Source organism: Hippocampus guttulatus, chromosome 8, assembly GCF_054856545.1.
Source record: "Hippocampus guttulatus isolate MCC_2025c chromosome 8, RoL_Hgut_1.0, whole genome shotgun sequence".
Lineage (NCBI taxonomy): Eukaryota > Metazoa > Chordata > Actinopteri > Syngnathiformes > Syngnathidae > Hippocampus > Hippocampus guttulatus.
Window position 1 is genome coordinate 2,337,447 of NC_141268.1, and position 26,021 is coordinate 2,363,467.

At 44.5% G+C, this 26,021-nt stretch overlaps 1 protein-coding gene across 3 annotated transcripts in view; it reads left to right on the forward strand.

Annotated features, from left to right (window-relative positions):
• The first annotated feature begins 6,113 nt into the window (after positions 1–6,113).
• The window catches only part of setd5 (SET domain containing 5), a 79,615-nt gene continuing 59,707 nt past the window's right edge, over positions 6,114–26,021 (forward strand). For all 3 annotated transcript variants that reach the window (XM_086117189.1, XM_086117191.1, XM_086117190.1), the window contains exon 1: positions 6,114–6,527. The gene's annotated coding sequence lies outside the window, so the exon portion shown is untranslated. The remainder of the gene's footprint in view (positions 6,528–26,021) is intronic.

Consider the following 26,021-nt stretch of genomic DNA (forward strand, 5'->3'; position numbering starts at 1 on the left):
GTGTCATCAACCATCACAACGTTGAGTACACAATACTATATATCATGATACAGAAGACCAGCAGATGAGAAAAAAACAGTATATACAGTATGGCTGGGGTGCCCATTACGTCGATCGCGATCGACCAGTAGATCAAGGACTGGTCCCAAGTCGATCTGAAGGGTGGAGCGGGGTGTAGAGGAGGGGGAGCTGTCAATTTGCTTTTGGCCCTCCTTGGACACAGGTTCTTTTATCTCTCTATAACAGGGGTGGGCAATTATTTTCCCGGGGGGGCCAAATGAGACGCAGAAAATATTGTGGAGGGCCGGGCCAAAAGTTAGAAATCTCCTGATTTCGATTTTATTTCTACGTTGAAATAAGTTAATGACATTGTTTACAGAAGCTGATAAGAGTATGTATTATTTCTAGATAATCAAAGTGCAGTTATTCTACAGAAAAATGATTTCTTCAGTGAAATTATGCAAAACAATTCTAATTGTGCAACACTTGTAACTCTTTTTCAGTAAGATGAACACTACAATGCTTTCTGATTTTAAATTTCCCATGAAGATAGCACAATGTCTTTGTATGCCAGTAATAATGTAACAGAACTCACATTTTTTTGTCCTAACTGCCAAACAATGTAGAAAAAATATAAGCAAGCGTGTTTCTGTGTTTTGATTTTTTTTTTTCTTGTTCAGGAGAGATCAATCTAGCGGCCAGGGGTGGGCAAACCTTTTGGCTCGGGTGCCACATTGATTTCTAAATTTGACAGGTGGACCGGGTCAGCACAAGATACGGTACATATAAAAAAATGTATATGTTGACAGTCCATACCAAACATCAACAGAACAAAAGTATTAAAGTATTACCATACTTCTTTTTTTTTTCCAAATGAGAACAGTGAAACAACTGTGATGAACGTCCAAGTATGTTAACAACATACAGGGTACATGTGTGACAACACAAGCAACAAAGTGCAACAATATATTGTCCAAAAACTGCAGCATACAGTACAGGTATATGACAAAATATAACAACATTAGGACTATTTTCTCCCAAATGAGACACGTAAAAGACCTGGTGGCTTTCTTTCCACTCACTGTCTCGAACTTGACCTCCCCTCGATCACCACACAAGACAGCGTTGCTCAGCTGATGTCGTGCATCGAACTTTTGAAGCCAGACACGGGACGCTTCGGAGTCTTCGATGCCCATACCGCTCTGGAAATCGATTGCTCTCTTATTAGCGGTCCAGTTTGCGGAAAGTTTTTAGCACGATAACAATCAAACCATTTCAGGAAACGTTTATTTACTCGACTGTCCGTCGAGCCGCATGCAATTCACCCTGAGCATGGAAACACCCAGAATCGGACTGAGCAAGAATCGCTTCCTTGTTTTTCAGTTTCATAGATTTGAGTCTTTCAGATTCCAAGCGTCTCTTGAATGTTTCGTACTTTATAACCCGCTTCGTTTAATCAGATGCACTTCACTTACTGTTCCTCTTTGTTTGGATGCCATGATCTACAGGACGTAAAAATGTTCGCAATTCCAGTAAAACTCACTGCAATAAAGAGTCACTTGCATGTCGTCGTTTTGGAATCAATGATTGAAAATAGTGGCGCGGACACACTTATTCCGTCGTATCGAGCGGAGTTACTTAATTTAGCGCTACTACTGCGGGCTTCCGTATCGTCTCCCCCTCCCTCCCTGTGCTCTGCAACTTCAAGTACGCCACCTGGCGTTGAAATGCCTGTCATTACAAGTCCAAATGAAATGAATGCAGTCGTTGACATCGAACCTTAATTGTGTACTGTGCCAACCATCGGCGGGCTGGATTAAAAAGACCAGCGGGCCGTAATTTGCCCAGGTTTGCTCTATAAGGTGGAAGAAGACCCAACACCACGTCGTCTTTTCTTCAGTTTATCACAACGCAACACGAATCGATTCGGGCTCCTGTGAGTCTCAGATTTCATCAGGAAGCCCCGACAAAATACAGTCACACGTTTATATAGGCATAGTATGGTAATGAGGGGCGGGCAGTCCTTCCCCCTATGTAAAAATCAGAAACAAAGAAAAGTCAATGCAGTTCGATCTTGGCATTTTGACAAAGTACAGACCACATCTGCTCTGCACAAATTATGAGATTGGAGTTCCTTTCTCAGGGAACTTGACAGCCCTGGGGGGCTCAGCATAGGTGGGAGACCAGAAGAAGACACTTGGGGGCTGTTAATCACTCAAGGGAAAATGGGATCTAAACTTCACACTACATTCTTTGTTTTAAGTACTTCAGCAGATGTTCAGGACAGAGACTAGTATCAATAGTACTCATAGCAAGGTGAAATTCCTCAACAAAGTTCTCCTACTACTTCTAGAGGAATAATTCCTTAACAGGGGGAACATTTGTGTCTCTGTGCATGTTTGTAATATATTTTTTGTGTTCATGCACACTGCACCCTAATCATTCTATCAGTCTCACTTTCACAAAAAGTATTTAAAAAAGAAAAGAAACCAGGTCATCTTTAACCTCCGATGAAGTTGTTAGCGCTCAGCAGTCTGCAGTTGCAGCTTGTGATCCGAGTTGTTGCGCTATATCTTTTATCGTTATCATTATTCTCATACAGAGTTTGTTTTGTACGATTCACAGAGGGGACGGGCAAAGATTGGGCATCTGGAAGGCCGAGAGAAACATTTTAAAACGGTACGCGTGAGCTACGATCGTTAACATGCTGCAAAAGTGCGTCGTGTGCCTCAGCGTCAGGCTATTGCTCATCATACTGGGTACTGGAAGATGGCGCCCGAGTAGGCAGCCTTCGGCAAGTGCTCTTCAAGAGCCTTGCTTTTTTGTTCTTTTTTGGTGTTTTTGTCTTTTGTTTTGTCACATGTTGTTTGTTGTTTCATCGTGTGGACCTGATATGGACTGTTTTCAGCGTTTTTTGGCCACGACATTCATCAATGGAGAAGTATCTGTGCTTGGTGGTTGCGCCTTCTCGGCAGCACGCCTGTACTAGCACAGATTTTGATTGGGAGGAATGTCGACGCCATTGACTGTCAGTGCTGGACAGACCTGGGGCGCTTGTGTTTTTTGCGCCTGTAATGGGCAGCATTTTTCACAACCCCGTTTTGTTCAGTGGATATGTCGGCGCTGTTGGACAGTCAGCGTTGGTGCGGCTGGATGGATGGCTGCTGAAGTTGAGGATGAGGAGAGAGGAGCATTGGTGCAGAGCGCCGATGCGTATTTGGAACCAAGAGTCGCCGCTTGGAATTGAAATGGATTTCCATGGGACAGGAGAAGTGAACCGATCTCTTTTTTCGTCAATGGATGCTACAGCTTCCTGTTGACTGAAACCTGTAGCCGACGTGTGCACATTTTGAGCATGACGTCTCTGATCCACTGGTTAAAGGACACTTTGATTCTCTCCTCTTTCATCTCAAACTGCTTCAAACAACAAAGCGTGACGGAAAAGTGGTTAGGACTGCACGACTGTCCGTGTTTTATGTTATGTGTTGTGTTTATTATTTTACTTTATGTTAACTGTTTTGTTAAGCGCTTTGTTACAGCTGCCGCTGTTGTGAAAGCGCTATTTAAATCAGGATGTATTGTATTGTATTGTATTGTATTGTATTGTATCATGGCATGCGTGCGTTCGTGTGTGTGTGCGTATGCGCGCGTGCGCGGTCACGGGTTGATCGCGGGAGATTGGTTGATCGAAAAGCAGATCTTCGGTCAAAAAGGTTTGAGCATCCCTACAGAATGGAATCTTTACACAGACCAGTTATGTTACATTGTACATCATGCTGCATGAAGTTAATCCTATTCTGACAATGAGCATTTCTATTATCACTAAAATAATGCACTTGCTGTCAAATGCTAAAATTGACACCAACCGATTTCTTTCTGTCTGCTGATTTGTTTGGGATGGAAGGATATTACATACTGTGTATCTCCTGGAATTTTCCGCATTCAACAAAATATTAACATTAACCATTGGAATTGTTTCTACAAATGGCTGTTCATAACGCCATACAGATCTCAGTTTTTTAATTAGCAAACACGATTGATTCACATATTAAAGCAATGGTTCTTAACCTGGGTTCGATCGAACCCCAGGGGTTCGACGGAGCCTCTGCCATGAAGGTTAAGACACACCCGACTCAACATGTCAATTAGTTATGACACGCCCGCTTGGCCATCACTGGCTGGTTCATTTTGTTCACAATTAAAAAACATATACTCTCTACTTATTACTGATACTAATTTTGTTGATTTTTTTCTGTTTTTAATAAATGCGTTTTTGTATGTATGTATGTATGCAGTGGTGAAGATTGCACGACTGTCTGTGTCCTATGTGTTGTGTTGTGTTATTTTTGTTATTTTGACTTCAAAATGGCGCCGCGTGAGTGGCTGCCTTTCCAGCAGCTCCTATATTTTGTTGTTCTACTTCTTCCTTTCATAACTTTGCTGCTGTGAATTGGGAATTTCTCCATTGCGAGACTAATAAAGGTTTTCTTATCTTTTTTCTTATCTTAATGTCTTGAATATGTAAAAAAATCATATTTTTATTTTTCAGTCATGAAGGGTTCGGTGAACGTGCATATGAACTGGTTGGGTTCGGTACCTCAAACAAGGTTGAGAACCACTGTAGTAAAGCAAGCTGACCAACAACAGCATCTCTTCAAATCAAGTTCGGACTTTACTAAATTTGGAAATGTACATGATGCCAACCAAGATAGATCCACTAGTACATCCCATCCCCCACCATCCCACCCGCACACACACACACACACACACACACGTGCGCGCCCGCACAATGCAGTATGAGGTCTGCTAACGTGGCACAAAAACAGATTTGCTTCGCTCTTGTGTGTTCATAGTTGTTGAATTGTACAATAATAAATATTGTACTATTCAACAACTAACCATTAATATCTGAGGTGGTAGAGTAGTAGTTTTAGGAAGCTTCAGTGTGTGTGTGCTTGTGAGAGAGAGCGAGGGGGGGGGGGGGGGGGGGTCCGCCGGGCTGTGGTTCCCAATTTAAGAGGAAGGGGATTTCGTCGGGCTGTGGTTGCCATTTTTTATTCTGTCTTGGACCGGTTCATGGTTCAATGGAGATTTCGTTCTCCGGCAAACCTCCCTTACATTCCTGGCGTGATAATAGCGTTTGAGGCAGATATGCTCCGCTACAGTGTGCTTTTTAATAGATCTCTGCGGCTCGGTATCGAGTGGTCCGTACACTGATACTGGACCATGGACTGGTGTTTGCAGACCATTGTAGTATGGGGTCTGTGCCCCAGTAGTGGTTTAGCCGAGCAACATCCCTGCTCACAAGGGGGAAACAGTGAGAAACACTGAGTGAATGACACGTCATTTTTTCGCAGCAGACGATTCATTCAGTGGGTGTGGTCGTTCTCTGAGTGATACGTGGCGTCAGTTTGCAATGAACGAATCACGAGACACGCTTGTCAAGTCCTTCCCCCGCCCGCACGCAGGCTGCGTCATTGGTTATTCTCTGAGGATTCACGAGTGAGTGACAGAAAAGGGCAGTTCCAGCCTTGGCCGGCACTCAAGGGCCGGGTGAGCTTTGCTGAAATGAGAAATGGCCAAATCACCGCATAACGTGATATTCAACGCGTTCATTGAAAAGATCCGTCCCTTTGATCGAATCGCTCGCGAACGACACGTAAAACTTCAATGTGACAACCGCTGCCCTCCAAATCGGATAAAAAGCATATAACCCCAAAATGGAAAAAAATCCATGTCAGGAATCCAAATCCATTTAAATACAGATGTCATGATAGGTTTTCCAAGACTTTCAAGGGGCAGATCCTCAGTTTGTTATCGAATCGCCTTCTGTATCCCGACACGACCTTCTTTGTCCTGCGACTTCTTCCCATTCGCTATCTGATTTTTTCGCCTTGCACTTCAAGCAAATAACGCCCCTTGCGGCTCTATTCGATGAAAAACCCGTCGACGCTTGATTCTCGCAGCCAATTAATGAAACGTTAGGCAGCACTTCCAGCGACGGACACACGAGCACCCAATCACGGGACGGAGTCGGAAATCGTCGTTAGCACCACCCAATGGAGAGCCCCTGCACGGTCGCCAGGGAAACCCCATGGCGTGGCTGTGTGTCAGTTTCGCTAGGACCCGCGGTCGATGCCGGCGAGGGGGGGATGGGCGCCTCTCGAATGCAAAGATCCGGGGCAGAATCAGAGCCTAGTGACATATACAGCAGTACCCCAATAAAAATAGCAATTGCAAATACACGATACTTTTAAATAAATAGATACATTCGCCTGGAATATATTGGAGACACCCAATGGATGCAGTGCACTTGGAAATAACAGGGGATTTAACTTTCCCTCTATTTATGGGAGACGCGGAGAAGTTTGTATCCTACCGCTGGAGAGCGAGCTACTTTTAAAGGCAAAGGATACAGGAGACACCGCGGCCGACGGACGGGCCTACTCGTTTGGAGTTGATGTTGGGCTACTCAAAGGAATTCCATGAATTCGCCTCGTTTGTGCAAGTTTATTATGCATCTTTAGGTGAGTGACTGATTCTTATGCTAGTTAGTAACATTATAATTAGTTGGGTGAGACAGTGACAATGTAGCAGACACATTATCAAGATATTCTTGGCACAGCTAAGAAGCTAACTAACTTAGCTAGCTTATCATTTAGCATCTACTTAAGTTGATCAAAAGTACTTAGATATCGTCCGCTGTCTTTACTATTTCATGGTTGTGCAGGTGACCTGGATGTCCCTCAAAAGCATGAGTAGATCCGTTAGGGTCATGGTTTATGACTGGACTTCACGGCTTCGTTATGAGCTCCTCGTGTTGTTGTTTTTTTTAAAATACCGATCTTTTCAACAGACCCACTGTATGATCTCATATCATGATCTCCGTCGCGTGTGTGTGTATATACACATATACATACACACACACACACACGCATATATATTACATACATATACATACACAGGTTTGTCAAGCAAGCGTGAGCGCCCACCCCGCAACACTTAATTAATTTCAGTGACTGTAATGGCCAACTAATACAAAACCCCGGCTAATTTATCCCAAATTAAACTTGAGTCATTCGCTGTGTTAAATAATAAGCCTTGCAATCAAATTCTGAGATTCAAGACGCGTTCACTTGTACATAGATCTCTGGTTCAAGTATCGTACAAATTTGTTAGATCCCAGACATTAGTTTAAGCGTTACGGCAGCAAAGCGAGAAGGGCCCACTCCGAGTTTTCCTCTTACATCCACGATGCACTTAGCATGTACGTGGATCGTGTTAGCTAAAGCGGTCAGCTACCGTGTAGTTGACGTTAGTTTACAAAATAGTCTTACACTGACATCGTCATTCCTGCAAACCTTTACGGTGATTTAAAGCCATGATTGTTGTTATTTTACGATACATATTTATGTGTGTTTTCGGTGTTTTGATAACGTGTATCTTCGGCTGCAGTCGTAACTTAGCTAGGGCGTGTGAATCCGACTCAAAGCTCGGTTGTTGTTATTTTCCCTCTATTTGTACATTCACCCCCCGTCCCCCCGCGTGTGTGCAGTCAACTGAACAGATCCGCTTGGTTGGTGACTTGCTGTTCTCCTCCCCCATCTACCAAACCCCCAGTCTCGGTGGGGGTGAAGAGAAATGGGTGGTATTGTCGAGGGGGGGGGGGGGCTCTTGTTTCCTGTTTTAGACTCCGTTTTGTTTTCATACCAAAGTGCCAGTATCGATGTGGAAATTAAAGGTTTCAATCAAGCTTCGACAAAGTGAAAACAGATGGATATTTGTCTTGCCATCAACATGTTTAAAAAGTAAAATAAAAGTAGAGTTCAGATGATTTCCTAGGATACAATCGGAACGTTCTGGACACTATTTACAGTAGCCAGTGTGTCCTAATCTGCATCAATCAGTACAGGAAAGAAAATGCAACTTAACTATCAGCTGTTTAACATTGAAACATAATTTCTCTGCTAAATGGCTCCCTTTGTGTGCACTAATGACTCCTGGTAGCAGCAAAGAAAGATTTCCTATTTCTGTTCAATTCAGGTACTCTGTGATATGAGACATTCCAAGCATTTAATATTCTGTCATATGTAACATCAGTTACAAATAAGCAGTCAGTTATTATGTTCCTATGGCATCAAAATTCGGGTAAAAATTGCGTTTTTTAAAATATTAGCAATAATCCATTTACATAGGCGGGCAGAAGAGTTACTCCGGTACAGATGGTAACTGTGATCGATCGTGTATCCCCAATTAAACCAAGATGCATGGACATTGTCATGATGCAAATAGATTTAATTTGCGTTTTTCACTTTTTACTGTCAGTCAAAGACATTAGGCGTAGAAAAAAAAGTAGTGTGTTTCCGGTAACCCGACGACCGAGAATTTCTACGTCAAAATTTTTTTTTACGGTCGGCATTTTTTTCAAACAACCCTCTACATCTTTGTGTAGAGGGTTTACATCGGTGCAAACTCTCGCGATATTCAAGTTGAGCATGTGCGTCATTTGCACTGTCGTCTGTCAACAACATTGAAACATGGCGGCGGCCGCGATCTGCGACGACAGTTTAAACCACGTTTTCTGTGTTCCAGTTGCATGCTCGCACCGTAATGTTAAGAAAATAGCCTCCATTGATGTATCGAAAAAAATCAGCGAACTATTTGATGAACACCACGGGCCGAGTAAACACAGAGGGCGGAGGCGGCGGCGCGCCCCGGCCCCTCGAGTCCGGAGCGGGGAGAAAACTAAATAGGTGGCTTTTCTGCTCCCCCTATGACGAAAAGTCCCCCTGTACCGTTACACGAAATCTTTTTCTCTGCTCTTGCCTCACAAAGAGATTCACTACAAGGAAAACAAGCCTTCCGCAAAAGTCTAATCCGACAGCGACCTCTACTGCTTCGTTCGGAAACGGCAACAGCAACCACCACACTGGCTTGCTTACACATGCGCAGTAGTCCAGGAAGTATTTGTTATTGTTAGTTTCAGATGCAGCACGAACGTTGCACTGCTAAAATGGCTACAAAACGGACCTTTGCAGACCAAGGAGTTAAGAAAAGAAAAGCATTCATGCTTGAAGACAGGATAAAAGTAATAAAAATGAAAGATGGAGGAAGCAAAGTAAAAGACATTATGCAAGAAATTGATGTGAAGTGAAAGGTAATGCTGATCGTAAATTTCTTTCCCGTTTATTTCTTTCCACACTGGCTATATGAAGTGTCAAATAAGTGTATGCTCATATTTATGCACTACGTCAGGGGTGTTCAAAGTCGGTCCTCAAGGGCCGCTGTCCTGCCTGTTTTCCAGCTCTCCCAAGAGCAACACACCTGATTAAAATAATCAGGAACGTTCTAATGCTGCTTCAGAGCTGGCTGATGACCTGATCATCTGAATCAGGTGTGTTGCAGCCGGGAGAGCTGGAAAACAGGCAGGACAGTGGCCCTCCAGGCCCGGAGCTGGACATGCCTGCACTACGTATTGGAATAAAAATAAAGAGTACACACATACGTTTTGTGTGTGTGTGTGTGTGTGTGTGTTTTTACATCTGTGATAAAATTTGCTTCGGTGAAAAGCCCCCTGTTGTGAAAATGTTCTTGATTTCGTTGTAGAGGAGTTTCACTGTATTCTCTTGTAAGAATTATATTTGCGTTGTCCAAGCTTTCCTTGTAACAGAATTTCCTGATGTGGGAAACGACTCCGGTACATGTCCTGTATGAACGTGCAAGTATGTTAACAAAAACATGTGTGACAAAACAAGCAATAAAATGCAAAAATATAATCTGTTTACAAAACAAAAACTGCAATATGCAATATTATGAAAAAATACAGTCTAACAAGACAAGTAACAAAATGCACAAACATGTTCCAAATACTTTTTATAAAATAACACCAGTACAGAACTGTATTTAACTATAGTATATTGTACTGTATTTTAATGTTAATTTATCTCCGTCCTCGGAAAAAATTAGTCTACTTTGAGTTGTGTTGGCTTCATTCTTCAATGAGACCTGGTCGCTTTTCTTTCCACTCACTCACTGTCTCTTAACTTTACATCCCCTCCCTCACAACACAAGATGGCATTGCTCAGCCGATGTCGTGCAACAAACTTTTGAAGCCAGGCAAGGGAAGTTTCGAAGTCCTCTATGCCAGTGTGTCAAACCCAAGGCCCGGGGGCCAAATCTGGCCAGCCACATCACTTTATGTGGCCCGCGAAAGCATATCAAACATGTCAACTTTTACGATGATTGCTAAAATCTGTACCAAAATTTCACATTTTCGTATGTAATATATCAGTGACATAGTGTAAGCATTTTCTTGTTACCAAACCCCTAATTTACAATAATTGAATAAAACGTTATTCTTGACTTTTTTTACACAGTTTCAGTCATTACGGCCCTCCATTATAATGTGGCCCGCGACAAAAATGAATTTGACATCCCTGCTCTATGCCCATAGATAGTGCTGTGGTGCTAGCTTTCTGTCTAATTAGCGGTCCAGTTCGCGGGAGGTTTTTAGCACGACAGCAGTTAAACCATTGCAGGACGTGTTCATTTACTCCACTGTACTTCATCCGTCGAGCCACAAACAATTTCCTCTGAGCAGAATCGTACTAAGCAAGAATCGATTCCTTGTTTTTCAAAGTCTTGTACATTGGAGTCTTTCCGACACAAAGTGTATCCTGAATGTTGTTTACTGTGTATCCCACCTCGCTGAATTGGATGCATTTCACTTTCTCTTCCATGGTCATTACCGTTCTTTGTTTGGATGCCACAATCTACAGGATATAAATGAAAAAAAATTAAAATATTTCGCAACTGTAGTAAAACTCAAGCCAATAAAGAGTCACTTACATGTCACCATTTTGAATTCGAAAGTAAAATTGCAGAGTGGGCACAGTTATTCCGTAGTATGGAGCGGGAAGAGCTTGAGTTTGCGGTACTGCGGGCTTCCGTATGGCTTCCGGGTTCCGGGTACAGGAACTTCCGTTGTCAGGAATCGATCATTAATGTAATGTAGAAAATTCAATCCATACATTTTTTTTTTCCGAGTTAGGTTTTTTTCCCGTTTGACAGAGGTCCGCAGGTGGGAATATTTACAGTACAGTCAAACCTCGGTTTTCGTCCATAATCCGTTCCAGAAGGCTGTTCGAAAACCGAAATTGTTCGAAAACCGAAACCACGCTCTTCAAAAAAAAAAAAAAAGTTGATTGAACATGTCAGCTCACAATGGAAAGCAACACGAGGAAGCGTCACTTCCTCGTCTACCTGAGGAAGGCAAGAGGAGTCAAGTGGTGCATTCAAGTCCGCTCAGTTTGTTTGAGAACCGAAATTTGTTTGTCATCCGAGGCATAAAAAACTCGAAATTTTTGGACGAAAACCGAATTGATCGAGAACCAAGACGTTCGAAAACCGAGGTTTGACTGTAGTTGGTTTCCTTCCTGCTCCAAAAGTGTCGTGATGTGCGTTTGTTTACCTCTGCTTGTTTATTTCTGGTGGGTTACACACCAGATGTGATATACAAGTAGTTCCCTCCTCAAAAGGACAAGATTCCTTGCAAATAGAACAAGTGCAGAACACAATGAATGTTCTTTAAATGGGGCTATTCCCATGCGCGTTTATGACAGAGGTTGACATTTTATTTTTGGAAATACCGTGGCATTCCCATGGAATGGGACTCAACTTTATCTTTAATCACGTGATTGGGATGGTACAGGATATAAAAAGTTCACGTGAGAAGATGGGATCGGTACTATCATTCAGGAAAAAATAAAACCTTCGACAGATGCACAGCCATTTCTAATGAAAAAAAGAGCGGCATGGGAGTGGTATTCATTCTGAACGGGAGCAAGGTGTGAGTTGTTTTCACCGGGAATGGTATGGGACATGATTTATTTCATCCATCCATCCATTTTCTAATCCGTTTATCCTCACGAGGGTCACAGGCGTGCTGGAGCCTATCCCACCTGTCTTTGAACTATCATTCACACTCACAATCAGACCGAGAGAAAATTTAGAGTGTTCCATTAACCTGCCATGTATGTATTTGGAATGTGGGTGGGTACCGGAGGACCCGAAGAAAACCCATGCAAGCACAGGGAGAACATGCAAACTCCACAAGGGAAGGCCGGAATCAAACCCTGCACCTCTGCACAGTGAGGCAAACGTGCAAACTAGTTGTCACAGTGCTGCCATATGATTGACTTTTTTTAACTATGTTTTGGGACTTTTTTTGTGTGTTGGGATGCGACAGGAGTGAAAAACTACTCCCTTGTCACGCTTGACTTCAGGGGTCACCAAAATTGCTCACTTGATCAATGTCTTCTCGTAAATGAATATCATTAATTATTAATAATCACACGCAAAGTTAATTTGAGCAAATTTGTTATTTGAGAAGAGTGTGCTTCAAACTGGTAGCCCTTCGCATTCATAACTAGCCAAATACCGTATTTTCATGACCATTCGGCGCACCGTATTGTTGGGCGCAGTCTCAGTAACGGGTGCTGTTTCTGTGTTTGACACATACACAAAATGCACTGTATTATTGGGCGCAGCCAGGCATGGTAAAACATACGCCAGCTTAAACATACGGCATGCATGCACGCACGCTAAAAACACATTTTTAAAAGGCAACGAAAGCAAAACTGAGTTCGGTTGTACTTTATTTAGCCATTTTACAATGTACTCACGTTTTTCTCTTCACCTCTTACACGCCCACCCTTCACTCATTGGCGACTGGTACCTGCTAGGGGCGTGCCTTTAGCGTCCTCTTACACGCCCACCCTTCACTCATTGGCGGACTTCCGCATGCCTGTCGTCACTCACTCCGCCTTTTCTCTATATAAACAGCGTGCCGGCCAGAAGCGCTGTCAGTCATGCTTTGGAACTCGGCTCATACACTAGACGCTCCGCATTACAAGGCGTCTTGTCCATTTTGGAGAAAATTTAAGACTTTTAATGGCGCTTTATAGTCGTGAAAATACGGTACCTCTCAGCTTTGAAAAGGTTATGGTGACCTCAGTGTCTCGTTTATGTGACCAAATATTGAGGTTGAAAAAGGAGCCCATGGGTCTCATTCGCGTTGTTAAAAATCAGAATATGAACATATTCGGGTTTTCGTGGGTGTTTACATGGCCTTACGCAACTCGAATTTCGCTAATGCTCATATTTTGAAAGGGTTATTGACTAGGGATGTCCCAATGACATTTTCTTTGCACCAGAGTCCAAGTCACCTGATTTTGTTGATCTCCTGATACCGAGTCCCGATATGATAACCCAGCAATGTATTAAGGAGAAAAATGAGCACATCCAAAGAATCTTACTTACTTATTTACTTTTACTTTTAAAAACTATCACCACATGAGGCCTTTTATATGGCGAGTGGAGCAGTGGTTTAAACCAAGTAAATATTTTTTGGGGGACATCAGTTTTTCAGGTGACATTAAATTAGTTGTGTTAAACACAGCTCGATCTTTTCCACTACGCAAGATGATCAGTTTGCTCACATTACAAGTCGTCGTTGCACCGTTACCCCTTTTCCACATGAAACCATTCCATACTAGACATTATGATTGAAAAATTACCGTAACTTCATGTTAGCTTCCCGCGACAACTGAACGTTTCCCCACTGGATGTCTTCTGCTGTTTCTGACTATGTTGTGATGTGTGTGTGTGTGTGTGTGTGTGTGTGTGTATACATATGCAGTAAATATTCCCATCCCCGGAATTCTATAGAAAGGAATATCCTTCACCCGGAATAAAAACCTATGCATTAACATTTTGACTACGATATTACGTGTTACCGGAACTTGCGTAAGCGGAAATTCCACTACCCATAACCCGGATGGAGGTGTAATGCCGCGGGAGCTTAAATACACGCAACGCCCACCCGATGTGACGGAAAAGACACAACGCTAAAACAAGTTTTCACTTCGCGTTTTTCGATCATCAGATTCTAAACGACGACGTGCAAGTGAGTTTTTATTGCCGTGCGTTTTACTGTAATTGTGAATGATTTTAACTTTATTCATTTACGTCCTGGAGAACGCGGCACTAGCTTAAAAGCAGCACCCACTCGACATGACCGAAGAAACGTGTTCGCTTTGCCGTTTTCATTCATCAGATTCGAAACAAAGACATGTAAGCAACTTTTTATTGGCGTGCGTTTTACTGTAATTGCGAAAGATTTTAATTTTATTCACTTACGTCGTGTAGATCATCGCATCGAAACGTAGAAGAACTGTAACGACTGGAGCGGAGCGAGTGAAATGCATCCGTTTGAGCAGGCTGGACACAAAGTTAAAAAGATCCAGCAGACACTTGGAGTCGGAAAGACGCAAATTTACGAAACTTTAAAAAACAAGGCATCGATTCAACTCCTGATGACAAGCCACCATCCGGCAAGGAAGCAATGCAAATGGCAACAAAAATCCTTCAGTATGCACAAGAATTACCAGACATCAGTGATCAACGGGACAGTTACTTGCAACTAGCAAGAAAACTGTATGACACGCAGGCAAACATTGTCATAAACCAAAGAATGCATCCAACAAAACAATCCAAAATACACATTTTTTTCCCCAAGACAGAAAAAAAATAAACATTAAAATACTTCCAGGCTCTCTCCAGCTCCTCTCTGAGCCCTTGGTATTTCTCCAGTTTCTCGTGTGCCTTCTTTCTGATGTTTCCATCACTTGGGACCGCTACATCCACTACAACGGCTTTCCTCTGCCCTTTATCTATGATCACGATATCTGGTTGGTTCGCCATTACCATCTTGTCAGCCTGGAGCTGGAAGTCCCACAGGATCTTCGCTCTGTCATTCTCCACCACCTTCGGAGGTGTTTCCCATTTTGACCTTGGCGTTTCCAGTCCATACTCCGCACAGATGTTTTGGTAGACTATGCCAGCCACCTGGTTATGGCGTTCCATGTAGGCTTTCCCTGCCAGCATCTTACACCCTGCAGTTATGTGTTGGATCATCTCAGGTGCCTCTTTGCACAACCTACACCTTGGGTCTTGTCTGGTGTGGTATATCTGGGCCTCAATGGCTCTGGTGCTCAGGGCCTGCTCCTGAGCAGCCAGGATGAGTGCCTCTGTGCTGTCCTTCAGGCCAGCCCTCTCTAGCCACTGATAGGACTTCTTGAGATCAGCCACTTCAGTTATGGTACATCCCGTGTAGGGGCTTGTCCTCCCATGATGGTCCCTCTTCCAGCGCCTCATCCTCTGTTTCCCATTGTCTGAGGCATTCTCTGAGTACGTCATCCGTTGGAGCCTTCTCCTTGATGTATTCATGGAGCTTGGATGTTTCATCCTGGACAGTGGCTCTCACACTCACTAGTCCCCGGCCTCCTTCCTTTCGGCTTGTGTACAGTCTCGGGGTGCTGGATTTGGGATGGAACCCTCCATGCATGGTTAGGAGCTTTCGGGTCTTAACGTCCGTGGTCTGAATCTCTTCCTTTGGCCACCTTATTATTCCTGCAGGGTATCTGATCACTGGCAGAGCATAGCTGTTTATTGCCCAGGTCTTATTCTTGACATTGAGCTGGCTTCTTAGGACTTGCCTTACTCGCTGGAGGCATTTGGCCGTAGCCACTTTCCTTGTTGCCAGTTCGAGGTTGCCATTGGCTTGTGGTATACTGAGGTACTTGTAGCTGTCCTCAATGTCTGCGATTGTTCCTTCGGGAGTGAGACCCCTTCAGTGCGGACTACCTTTCCTTTCTTAGTCACCATCCGACTACATTTCTCAAGCCCGAATGACATCCCGATGTCGCTGCTGTAGATCCTGGTTGTGTGGATCAGGTTGTGTTGTCTATGTCCCTTTCGCTCTTAGCATACAGCTTTATGTCATCCATGTAGAGGAGGTGACTGATCGTAGCTCCATTTCTGAGGCGGTATCCATAGCCTGTCTTGGTCATTACTTGGCTTAGGGCATTGGTGTCAAACTCAGGTCCTGGAGGGCCGCTGTCCTGCATGTTTTCCAAGTCTCCCTGTTGCAACACACCTGATTCAAATGAACAGGTTCAATGTCAGGCTTCCGCAAAGCTTGCTGATGATCTGATCATTTGAATCAGGTGTGTTGGAACAGGGAGATCCGCCGATATTGAAGACAATTTTCCTGTGTGCCGCTGGAGCGGATCTCTGAGAGCGAACGGCGGTAGTTGCTCCGATGATCACACACTCGGCTCCCTCTCCGCCGGTTCGAACGTTTATTGCAAAATACAAGAAAGTAAATCATGAAAAACTGTGAGTTTACTTTGCACAGCCTGCCCACATAAACATTAGTACAGTGAGACCTCTACCTATGAAATTAATTGGTTCTGGAAGAAATTTCTTAACTAGAACATTTTGTAACTAGAGACACGTTTTCCCTTTAAATGTCCTAATTCGGTTCATACTGTATTTTTACCTTTCATATCTTGAAATTTCATTCGTAACAATATTTCCCTGTTGAGACGTTTCATAACTTGAAAATTTCATATGAAGAGACGTTCATAAGTAGAGGTACCACTGTACTTAAGTCACTAATAACCACCAGATGAAAGCAGCAAACAATTGTATCCCATTTACAAGTAGCAATGCCGCTCACATCGATTCTACATTTGTTGTTCAGTAGAATAACACTGTTTGAAAGGAATGAACGCTAATAAAATGTTGAATTACTCAACAATTATCGTTGTTGTCAATACCAGTGTTTTAAAACTGGTCATGAAAAAAATGGTTGCCGGTCTGCGAACAGGATGTTCTTGGTTGGGGATCACTGATGTAAACTAATGTAACCACTGATATAAACATTGAGTTCGGTTGACTTTATTGAAGTATTTAACAATGTGCTGACATTATTTCTTTTTCACCAATCCTCATCCACAAATTCATGAAAGTCCTCATCATCAACAACTGGGCAAGTTCTCCAGAAGTAAACTGGGCAAGTTCTCCATCAAAAACACCAGGGTCCTTTTGTCTCATTTTTGGGTGTCCTTAACTTTTCTATTCATATAGAAGTACTCTGAAATTCCCCCTGCCCCCAATAAAAAAATCTGGATTGAAAACAAGCTACTCTGCAGGGCAGTGTTGTTTGAACTTGTCCCATCAAGTTTTTCTTGGAAAGTACTCCATGAAAGTGAATTTTCAATCGTGGTCCAATATCGTCCCGCACCATAAATCTAATTTCGGCCGTACATCGAGCTGAACCAATCAGTGGCGATAGGAGCTGAACCAATGAGCTACTTTGTTCATTTTTTTAGCTCGGTCTGCTCCCGCTCAGTTTGTGTGTGTGCGTGTGCGTGCGTGCATGTGTACGCGTGTGTGTGTGTATGTGTGTTTGAAATTCAAAAGCCAACATCAGACTCCCCGACCAATGTCAAAATTTGTGTTCATCTTGCCACGTAGTTTGACATTGACCAATAGGAACACAGCACTTTCCTATTTATGACGAGAGAGAGGACATGGCGCACACAATGATAATGTGGCATACAGGATTTAAAAAGTGAACTGAACAAAAGGGGAAATATGGGAAAATGTACATAGCATTTCGACTCATGCTACGTTTGCTAACTGCCAAGCACGTAGTTGATAAGCAAACATGGTGTCATTAAACAAATTTGTCGCCTCAAAATCTTTTTGGAGAACACACAGTCCATACTCCCCACCTTCCAGGAGGGCCCATACTCTTCTTTTTTCTTTTCTTTTTCTTTAACAGAGAACATTGCACATGCACATAATGCGTCTGTCGACATGACTTTGACAGCTGCTTGTCACACCTTACCGTGAACCTGCGTCGATGGACTGAATCCTGACGGAAGCATGCAATGAGGATGGTCTTGTCGGTGACAAACTTGTAGTGTGTCATCTCGCCTTGTCCAAGACACAGAACGATATTTATCTGGTAGTCTGTCAGCACAACCATTGTCAGCAATAAAGGTTTTGATAGTTTGACAAGGCCGTTACCAGAGCTGCCATGATTAGTTAAATCGTCACGATTGGAGTGAACGAGATTGTGTTTGCTGTGCTGTCTTATTTCGTGGATCCAATCCATGACACCATTGATCGAGACAGTCGACCAGCGATTTTCTGAATAAAATGCAAAATATCGACCAATCTCAATCCAGTCCATCAGATCGGTGTAAAATCTACACATGAAAGGAACATGGATGTACCAACATACTGTAGTTCATTGCACGACATTACAGTATACACAGTGTACACATTTTAAAAAATATTTTAAAATATATTTCTTAAGATGGCAACCTATATCAGCCCCCTACTCGAGCTGGGTGATGTGTATCACAATAGAAGTATTTCATCTTGATTGATATCGATGAATCAATTTTAACCATGGAGAACCCAAGAACCCTTTTCGTCTTGGGAAAATTATGAATTTTACATTAAATGACTGCTATATGTTCACTGAACACCAAAATATACTGTATGTTTTTTCAAATATTTAATGCTTTAATCCTCATTTAGGATTAGGGCCAAATTTGACCCTTTGGGATTTAAGGGTAGCATTTGAGTAGCAGAATTTATAGGGGCCAAATTTGGCCCCGTGGGTTCTCCAGGGTTAAAAAGTATTTTTTTCTCAGCTCCCCTGTATAATCTGGAACCCAGATTTGCTGCTGGTATCCATTATTATCGTCTGGATGTCTTTGTGCAAGTGTATGTTTTTAATGCTCTCATAACAGTTTCACGAACATGATGTTTTAAAGTTGCCCTTTTTTCACTGTCTTCGTCAAGATACTCCACTTGAAAATATCCTTTAGATTTACTCAAATTGAACATATTTGAACATACCCCTCCGTGAGCCATCACCTTACCGTGGTGGAGGGGTTTGTGTGTCCCAATGATCCTAGGAGCTAAGTTGTCTGGGGCTTTACGCCCCTGGCAGGGTCACCCATGGCAAACAGGTCCTAGGTGAGGGACCAGACAAAAATGGCTCACAAGCCCCTTATGATGAATAAAATCAATGGCACTCAGATTGCCTTGCCCGGACGCGGGTCAGCGGGGCCCCCCTCTGGAGCCAGGCCTGGAGGTGGGGCTCTTTGGCGAGCGCCTGGTGGCCGGGCCGACACCCATGGGGCCCGGCCGGGCTCAGCCCGAAGAGGCAACGTGGGTCCCCCTTCTCATGGTCTCACCACCCATGGGAGGGGCCAAAGGGGTTGGGTGCAATGTGAGCTGGTGGTCCGATGCTCGGCTGCAGAAGCTAGCTCTTGGGACATGGAATGTCACCTCTCTTGCAGGGAAGGAGCCCGAGCTGGTGTGCGAGGCAGAGATGTTCCGACTGGATATAGTCGGACTTGCCTCCACACACAGCCTGGGTTCTGGTACCAGTTCTCTCAAGAGGGACTCTCTTGGACTCTCTTCCACTCTGGAGTTGCTCACGGTGAGAGGCGCAGAGCAGGTGTGGGCATACTCATTGCCCCCCGGCTCAGTGCCTGTACATTGGGGTTCACACCGGTAGACGAGAGAGTTGCCTCCATCCGCCTTCGGGTGGGGGGATGGGTCCTGACTGTTGTTTGTGGATATGCACCAAACAGCAGCTCAGCGTACCCACCCTTTTTGGAGTCCTTGGAGTGTGTGCTGGAGAGTACTCCTGCTGGGGACTCCCTTGTTCTGCTGGGGGACTTCAATGCTCATGTGGGCAATGACAGTGAGACCTGGAAGGGCGTGATTGGGAGGAACGGCCCCCCCAATCAGAACTCAAGTGGTGTTTTGTTATTGGACTTCTGTGCTCGTCACGGACTGTCCATAACGAACACCTTGTTCAAACATAAGGGTGTCCATATGTGCACTTGGCACCAGGACACCCTAGGCCGCAGTTCGATGATCGACTTTGTGGTTGTATCATCGGATTTGCGGCCGCATGTTTTGGACACTCGGGTGAAGAGAGGGGCGGAGCTGTTAACTGATCACCACCTGGTGGTGAGTAGGCTCAGATGGTGGGGGAAGATGCCGGGCCGTCCTGGCAGACCCAAACGTATTGTGAGGGTTTGTTGGGAGCGTCTGGCGGAATCCCCTGTCAGAAAGAGTTTCAACTCCCACCTCCGGCAGGGCTTTTCCCATGTCCCGGGGGATGCGGGGGACATTGAGTCCGAATGGACCGTGTTCCGTGCCTCTATTGTTCAGGCGGCCAATCTGAGTTGTGGACGTAAGGTGGTTGGTGCCTGTCGTGGCGGCAACCCCCGTACTCGCTGGTGGACACCTGCAGTAAGGGATGCCGTCAAGCTGAAGAAGGAGTCCTAACGGGCCTTTATGGCCTGTGGGACCCCAGAGGCAGCTGACGGGTATCGACTGGCCAAGCGGAACGCAGCTTCGGTGGTCGCCGAGGCAAAAACCCGGGCATGGGAAGAGTTCGGTGAGGCCATGGAAGCCGACTTCCGGACGGCTTCGAGGAAATTCTGGTCCACCATCCGATGTCTCAGGAGGGTGAAGCAGTGCACCACTAACACTGTGTACAGTGGGGATGGGGCGCTGCTGACTTCGACTTGGGACATTGTGAACCGGTGGGCAGAGTACTTCGAAGACCTCCTCAACTCCACCAACACGACTTCCTTGGAGGAAGCAGAGTCTGAGGACCCTGAGGTGGGCCCTCCTATCTCTGTGGTTGAAGTCACCGATGTGGTTAAAAAGCTCCTCGGTGGCAAGGCCCCAGGGGTGGATGAGATCCGCCCGGAGTTCCTCAAGGCTCTGGATGTTGTGGGGCTGTCCTGGTTGACATGCCTCTGCAACATTGCGTGTTCAACGGGAAGAGTGCCTCTGGATTGGCAGACCGGGGTGGTAGTCCCTCTTTTTAAAAAGGGGGACCGGAGGGTGTGTTCCAACTACAAAGGGATCACACTCCTCAGCCTCCCTGGTAAGGTCTATTCAGGGGTGCTGGAGAGGAGGGTCCGTCAGGAAGTCGAGCCTCAGATTGAGGAGGAGCAGTGTGGTTTTCGTCCAGGCCGTGGAACGGTGGACCAGCTCTACACCCTTATTAGCAGGGTCCTCGAGGGTATGTGGGAATTCGCTCAACCAGTCTATATGCGTTTTGTGGACTTGGAGAAGGCATTTGACCGTGTCCCTCGGGGAGTTCTGTGGGGGGTGCTTCGTGGGTATGGGGTACCGAACCCCCTGATATGGGCTGTTCGGTCACTATACCACCGATGTCAGAGTTTGGTTCGCATTGCCGGCACTAAGTCGGAATCGTTTCCAGTGAGGGTAGGACTCCGCCAAGGCTGCCCTTTGTCGCAGATTCTGTTCATAACCTTTATGGACAGAATTTCTCGGCGCAGCCGAAGCGTTGAGGGGACTATGTCACCCAGCTGGCATGGGAATGCCTCGGGATCACCCGGGGAGAGCTGGAAGAAGTGGCTGGGGAGAGGGAGGTCTGGGCTTCCCTGCTAAAGTTTTTGCCCCCGCGACCCGGCCCCGGATAAGCTGGCCTGGGAACGCCTCGGGATCACCCGGGGAGAGCTGGAAGAAGTGGCTGGGGAGAGGGAGGTCTGGGCTTCCCTGCTAAAGCTGTTGCCCCCGCGACCCGGCCCCGGATAAGATGATGGATGGATGGATGGAAATTGAACATATGCATGTTTCAGATGATTCAATTGTGTTAAATTTCGATATGATTATAACAGGGAGCTGTAGAAACAGATATTGTGGTGTAACAAATTGTATTGCATTGTATTGTTGAGGTGGCCCGGTAGTCCAGTGGTTAGGACGTCGACTTCACAGTGCAGAGGTACCGGGTTCAATTCCAGCTCCGGCCTCCCTGTGTGGAGTTGGCATGTTCTCCCCGGGCCTGCGTGGGTTTTTTCCGGGTGCTCTGGTTTCCTCCCACGTTCCAAAAACATACATGGCAGGCTGATTGAACACACTAAATTGTCCCTAGGTGTGAGTGTGAGTGCGCATGGTTGTTCGTCTCTGTGTGCCCTGCACTTGGCTGGCAACCGGTTCAGGGTGTCCCCCGCCTACTGCCCGAAGACGGCGGGGATAGGCTCCAGCACCCCCCGTGACCCTAGTGAGGATTAAGCGGTTCGGAAAATGGATGGATGGATGTATTGTTGAGTGTTGCTGTTGAGGGGTTGTAATGGGAATGCCAAGCCAAGTACTGTAATGTACAAGCTCACACTTGTTTGTGAAGTCACACATGTAACACATGCTCGTTCACACGCACCGTTTTATGTGAAATGGCATCACAATCACAGTAGTGATTTCGCTGGCTAAAACAGTACATTTGAGTAAAGCATGGTTTGTTAAAAAGTGATCGGTAGACACGGCAACTGTGTCAGGCTGGAAGCCCCAAAGTGTGCAGACTCATTTACGTCTAATAAACTGCCTTTAATGTGTAATCCGACAGCTCTTGCCAGCTCTGCTCGCCGCTAGCGCGGACCCCGCTAAACCTCGGAAATAGGCGCTGTAGAATACAATCTTGGCGCTGGTTTTGTTTTTAGCTCCCTAATCTAGCAACTGAATGTTATTTCAGGACGTCATCGTGCTGTTTGAAGTCAATAGCAAGTACCAACAGTTTGGGACCGCAATGCCTCAGGGTCGAGAAAATGAGTCAAGTCAGCAGTTACGCCTCAACGCTGCAGAGAACTTCAAAATAAAAGTGTACTTAGGCAATGATCTCCATATATTATTTGGTTGGATAAAGTTTATATTGAAGTTGGCCTTATTCCAGCATTGACGGCGTGATGCATAGCACGAACTATTGTTGATTTTGTGCCAAGGTACAATACTGTCGATGCACTGGTAGACATTAAAAGAATGTGACAAATTTTTGTGTCGTACGAATTAAATGTATTTAATGCTCAACTCCAATTTGTTGGGGGTTTTTTTTCTTCAATATAAGAACCCAGTGATAAAAAGGCTGCCTTTAGGAAATATTATCTCAAGTAATATATATATATATATAATATTTAACTTTCAATAAGAGGTCAACGCAAAACAAGCTGGTCAATAAAAATAATCAAAATGTGGTATGCATTAGGAGGAACCAACCTTTTTTCACACTATAAATTAGTATCTTGTAACAAACAACATTATGTGTTTCATTATCGGTATGAATTAGTATGTTGTAGCGAACTATGTTATGTGTTTTATTGTTATCTGTAGCCGTGTTCTGAGCGCTCCAATTTCCCATCTTGTGAAAGCAACACGAGCGACTGTGCGCGCTTCCTGCTTCGATGTCATACAAAAGCTGTGTTGGTTGTAAATAAACCTGAGTTTACTGACAAAGCTATCTTCATAGCCTCATGTCCATTCATCCCTGCACGTTGAACATTTAATTCAACACTATTCTTTTTGTCAATTCCAGAAGAAGGACCTTGTAAATATCATGTGAAATCCAAGACTCTTGTGTTTTCATTCTGCTACACCCACACCTTTGGTACCTTACATCTGTGCATACATTGATGCCTTAAATGAGGATTACAGTTTTCTTTGTCATATTTATTTTATCTTTGGTTATTTTCACAAGTCTTGGGATTTACTGGGCTAATTTGGGATCTCGGGATTTTAATTTGCGCCAAGGAGTTTTAGAAATGTTGGGCAAACGACAAGTATAAACATGAAAAGCATGTACATATACAGTATTCGGTACTTAGTTGGGGCTCCTTTTACCTGAATTACTGCAGCAATGCGACGTGGAATGGAGTCGATCAGGGTGTGGCACTGCTCAGTTGTTATAAAAGCCCAGGTTCGTTCCTTCCGCTCTTCTACATTGCTGGGTCTGGCTTATCGCATCTTCCTCTTCGCAATGCCCCATAGATTATTTTAATGAGGTTAAGATCAGGCGACTTTGTTGGCCAGTTAAGAACAGGAATACCAGGTACTGATAGCTTTGGCACTGTGTGCAGGCACTAAGTCCTGTTGGAAAATGAAATCTGCATCTCTATAAAACTGGTCAGCAGCAGGAAACATGAACTGCTCTAGAATTTCCTAGTAGACAGCTGCATTGCACTTGGACTTCAGCAAACACAAAGGACCAACACTAGCATAACTGGCTGTAGAAATTTGACACTGGACCTCAAGCAACGTGGATTCTGTGACTGCCGTCGCTTCCTCCAGACTGGGACCCTGGTTTCCAAAGGAGATGGTGCTTTTCTCTGAGAACTTTGCACCACTGAGCAGCTGTCCAGTCTTTTTGTCTTTAGCCCAGGCGAGCCGCTTCTGAGGCTGTTGTTCAAGTGTGTTTTGACACAAGGAATCTCGCATACGCCTGGGCGTGGTGGATCCTGAAGCTGTGACTGCAGCTGCAGTCCACTCCTTGTTAATCTCCCCCATATTTTTTAATCGGTTTTGTATCAGAATCTTCTCCAGGGCACGGTTGTCCCTATACTTTTTTGTCTCACATCTTTTCCTTTCTTTCACCTGTCGATTAATGTGCTTCGACACAGAGCTGTGTGAACAGCCAGCCTCTTTTGCGATGACTTTTTGTGTCTTTCCCTTCTTGTGCAAGGTGTGCAATGATGGTCTTTTGGACAACTGTCAGGTCAGCAGTCTTCCCCATGATTGTGTCGCCCACAGGTGTCAAAGTTCGGTCCTCGAGGGTTGCTGTGCTGTATGTTTTCCATATCTCCCGGCTGCAACACACCTGATTCAAATGCTCAGGGTCCTATAGAGCTTGCTGATGAAGAAAGAAGGAAAAGCACTCCTGGAAGTGGATGCAATTTTAACATCAGCATATTATTGGGATTTGGCATTGACTTTAATCTCTTGCCTGATTCTAATTGTCTTGTGTAAAACCCCCCAAAAAAGCAGGGTGTGCACTCCCCATTCACAGCTTCGCCAATGACGAGGTGGAATGGGGAATGGCGAGGTAAATATTTCCCACCCTCACCACTTTGGCGAGCGGCCAATTTGTGTGTCAAAACTGCACAGGGAGAATATTCAGGGCGATAATTATCAGTCTGATGAATAATATGGTTCCCGATTGATAATTCTCATTTGGCTGGATTGCCAAAATCGGCAAGTAAAATGCATTCAAAACATCCATTTGCACAATCCTCTTCTCATTGCATCTGCATTTCCACATTATGTGACAAAGGTAGGTCATTATAATATATAGAGCTCTGACTCTACTACCTTTGTTACTGAGGGTTTCATCCAAAAGTGCAATAATACCACCAGTCGTAACAATTAATAGACCACTACAAACAAACTATACTCTACCTGCCCCCCCCCCCAACAAAAAAGACAAGTATTAATTGTAACTGTAACAAAGGGTCCTGGGTATGCAGTTTTTCTAATGATGACACAAAAAACAAATTTTCACGACCATAGGGTCCACCGGATTAAAAGGCATTTTAAGGGTGCTATTTTTTTAACACAGACAAAGACGCATTGTATTATTGGAAGCAGGCACGGTAAAATGTACACTTGCTTAAACAATACGGGAACATGCATGCACGCTGGCGTGTGTTTTTAAAAAGGCAACGTGAGCAAAACTGAATTCAGTTCTACTTTACTGAAGTATTTAACAATGTACTCACGTTTTAATTTTTTTTAAATTTATTTATTTATTTATTTATTTACGTCTGTCCTCATTTTCAAATCCATCAAAGTCCAAATCTTCTGTATCGGAAATGAACAGCTGTGAAAGTTCACAATCAAATACAATACGCCAGAATCCCTTGCGTCATTGTGAAAGTCACTCGTTGCCGTGCGGCCCCTCCAAAATGATGACGGCTTTTGCAAATGCTCGAACAACAGTGCAAGCAGACATGTAAACCCAAGCATCCACAATCCATTCACAAAGTGTGACGTAACTTGCCCGGCGTTCCCTCCCAGTCTTAATAAAGATATGTTCGCCATCACTCCCACGCTGCTCGCAAGCTCACTTTGGCCGTTTCTGTCCATGACATGCCAACCAAGCACAACAGTAAAAGCCAACTTTACGCGCCTCGCTGTGCATATCACTACCGTCCGTGCTGGTCCCCTTCTTCTCAACGGTGTGGTTCACCGGGATGTTGAAAGTTAGTGGCAATTCCTCCATGTTGATGATGTGGTTGGGCTGGGTGTGTTTGTTGGCAATGTTTTTGTTGTCGTGATCC